The sequence below is a fragment of the Cebus imitator genome, unplaced genomic scaffold (genome assembly GCF_001604975.1).
Source record: "Cebus imitator isolate Cc_AM_T3 unplaced genomic scaffold, Cebus_imitator-1.0 Scaffold569, whole genome shotgun sequence".
Taxonomy (NCBI): Eukaryota; Metazoa; Chordata; class Mammalia; order Primates; family Cebidae; genus Cebus; species Cebus imitator.
Genome location: NW_016107884.1, coordinates 647,857 through 651,843, shown reverse-complemented (window position 1 = coordinate 651,843; position 3,987 = coordinate 647,857).

Sequence of the window (3,987 nt, the reverse complement as noted above, 5' to 3'; positions counted from 1 at the left end):
AAAGTGCTGGGATTATAGGCGTGAGCCACCGCGCCAGGCCTTGTCTTCTAGTGATAGTGAAAATTATTGACAATATTGACTAAGTGGTAGAATCATAAAATGTCAGATGAAGATAAGACTCAGAATGTGTGCATGACTTGCCCAAGTTTATTCAGTTAGATTTTAATAGAATTGGGTGATGAGTGTTAAGCTCCTGACTTCCAGTCCAGGATACTTAGCATTGAATACACACATTCTGTTTACTATGTGACAACACTATAGCAACTGTATGAAATGGCATTGATGACTAGTAAAATTAAGAAAAAGTGAAGCTAACAATAATAATACCATTTTAGGAGCCAGACCATTGTTGAGGTTTAGTTTCCTATCTAATGTATCTACTGTGACCTTGTAAAATCAGTCATCTTCTCTCTCTGAGACTCAATTTCTTGTGTCAAATGAAGATGATGGGTTGTTCAGAACTCCAAACAAGGTGACTTTTCAAAAAGCATTTGAAAAATGAGAACGTTATATAAATGATCATTGTTACCAATACCATGTTTATTAGGGTTCTCTAAAGGGTCATAATTAATAGCATAGATGTATATATGACACGGAATTTATTAAGGAGTATTGACTCGCACGATCACAAGTCCCACAATAGGCTGTCTGCAAGCGGAGGAGCAAGGAAACCAGATTGAGTCCCCAAATCTCAAAAGTAGGGAAGCCAACAGTGCAGCCTTCAGTCTGTGGTTGAAGGTCCAAGAGTCCAAAAGCTGAAGAACTTGAAGTCCGATGTTCGAGGCCAGGGAGCATCCAGCATGGGAGAGAGATGCAGGCTGAAGGACTCAGCTAGTGTAGTCTTTCCAGGTTCTTCTGCCTGCGTTTATTCTAGCTGTGCTGGCAGCTGATTAGATTGTGCCCAGCTAGATTGAGGGTGGGTCTGCCTTTCCTGATCAACTGACTCAAATGCTAATCTCCTTTGCCAGCACCCTCACAGACACACCCAGGAACAATACTTTGCATACTTCAAGCTAATCAAGCTGACACTCCATATTAACCATCATAAGTCCACCCCTTGTCAACTTGAACCCATATATGTCTCCTTAAATTATACAGGTATATAATCTTCAAACAATTACACCTAACATAATAGAGCTATCCTTTGTATAACCAGAAAGACACCGATCCCTAACCCAAATGTTATGATCTAAAGTTGGCGACAGTTAAATGCTGAAATGAAATCAATAAATCTTATGTCACATGATAAAAGAAACACAATGAAGGTATTTTCTTAGTACAAGTGTATACAGGCACAAACATGTTATTAACAAAATAAGGAAGAAATACTCGTGACAATTATAGTCCTTGTTTCTGCAACTAGCCACAAGGTCATAGCTGGTATTGATGACTACCTTCTTCTACTACCCATTCTGTATTCTCTTTGCCTTCAGCAAGCACCTCAAAAGGTCGTGGTTTTTACCTGGTGGAGTGACTCAAACCTTTATTCCTACAGGGTCTGGACCATTTGTAGTCCTCCCAGGATTGAGGTATTTTAGTTTCCCATTGATCTTAATCACAGTACAGATCACTAAGAGTTGCCCTAAGGGGTTTCCTGTATTCCATGCATACTCTTCCTGACCCCCACTGTGGAGTAGTAGACTAATTTCATCTTGATAGTCTAGGTCAATCACCCCAGCCAACACTGTAACTCCCTTCTTAGCCTGTTGTCTTAGAGGTAGGAGGAGCCCAAAGTGGCCAGGTGATAATCTTAACTTCCGGTTTAATGGAATTGTATCTCCTGGTGGCAGCATTCCTCCCTCTGGAATTAAGACCACTAGGCCAGCAGAATATACTGCCCTGGGAACAGGAAGCAAAACTTCTGCTAGTGGGTTATTAGGGGTGATGGTGAGTGGTGCCACTTGCACTTCCACCACTTGATTCCTGGACCCGTGAATCCTGGCTATGGTAGGAAGCAATACCATATATTGGACGCTGATTCAGAGCATACACCGCCTTCTGGAGAACTTTGGCCCTGCCCTGCAAAGCCATTCACCATTCTATCAGTCCAGCCTCTTCAGGATGATGGGGAACACTATGTAATTAAGCAAGACTTTCAACCTGCTCTACAATCAGGTTTCCTCCCTCACAAGACACTGAAAATGATGGGTCTTTGATTACAAATATCCTAAAATTTCATGCAAGTAACCAAAATGTCAAACTTATGATTATTTGGGGGTGACTGTAAGACTCCCATGTTTCTGAAATGCAATTTCTAATTCATGAACTAAATTTATGCCAAATATTTCTTAGAATAGCTCATAAGCACAAGAAATCAAATTCCTTAAAACCATGGGCTGTATGGCACTTAATTAAGGAAACTGAGACAGTTTTTGGTGGCAAGTAAGGCCATTTTAGAAATGGTAACTATAGTGCTTCTCCTCAAAATTAGAAAGAGAAGGAGAAAATTGTTCTTATACGTCTACTCTGGGTCAGGCACACTGGGGTCACAGGAAGTGAATGAGCTTCGGAATCAGGGTACATGGGTTACAATACTGCTTTTTTGGTCTTTAGCTGTTGGACCTTGCATAAAACTATTTAAGATTTCTGAGCCTTGGGATCTTTAATTATAAAAATGGCAAAAGTAATGTCAAACTCCCAGGTTCGTTGTGAGAATTAAATTAGATAAACTATGAGATGTGACTGGGACATAACAGACACTTATTTGATAAGCATTATGCCCCTTCTTCACCAGTGATCTCAACTAACCTGCCAAAGTACCTGGTAGGCAGGTAATGTTAGCATTGTCCCCACATCACAAACTAAAATAGGAGACTGAGTTCCAGAGTTGCAGTGATTTGCTTAAGCTCAGGCAGTTGGTAAGTGGTCTGTCTGGAATTTTACCAAGATTGGCCTAACTCTCAGTTCCCAGTTCTTTCCTGTCAGCCTTTCTGCCTCTGGCATTAGACCTCAAATGCCACTGTTCAGCAGTAGTTTATCAACTCTTAAGATTTGAGTCATTATGCATGGCATTAAATATATAATTAATTACCTTTTTCACATTCTTTCTCCAGAGGCATAGGGAGATATTATGTAAGTATAACTGTATTTTCTGAATTACCTGTCAATTATTTAAAGGGGAAACTTTATAATAAAATCATAAGAATATGACAATATGTGATTTTAATATTAGCCATTTTACTCTATTATCACTCTATTATCTTTGAAATTATAAACACTTTATTCCTTGATTGTGGATGGATGTCTTACAGAGATAACTCTAACTAAAATAGGCATCCCAAGATAAAACATAAAGACAAAATTTAATTTTTATTTGACTGGTTTCAGAATACATACTACTTAGGCTTACCAGGGACACATTCATGAAAATAAAAACCTAAAATACAAGACAGTATGGGAATAATTCCCATTTTTGAGTTTGAAGAGAGAAACTAGAAACTAGAAAGGGCTAGAGTAAATTGGGAAAGATTCATGGAAGAGATTGAACATGATTTGGTCCTTAACGCAGGATTTCAAAAAATGGAGAGAAAGGAAAAGCCCCAGTTGGTAGGAATTAAATAAGCTAAAACATATGTCATATTTCTGGAGCAATATTCTCAGCTACTGTTGAGATACATTTAGGGAGATGTTAGGGCCATATTATTGATAATTTTGTGGAGGCAATAAATAACCAATGAAAGACATTTTTATATTTATTTTTGGAATACTGTTTCTCATATGTCCTTCTCAAATGGGAATGTTACATCAACCATCTACACTTCCTCAATACTCATTTGCTCTTCAAAATATCTTAATCTAGTCTCTATCCTCATCCATTCACTACCCACATGTCTCATGCAGTTAGCAGCGGCCTCCTATTTGCTAAACTCAATGGATATTTTTTATTTCCATCTTTCTGATCCAATTCACATGTTTCCTCTTTCATTCACTCCTTTTGAAGTTCTGTTTTCTTGGCTTACATGGTGATATTCCCTTCTGGTTTTTTTT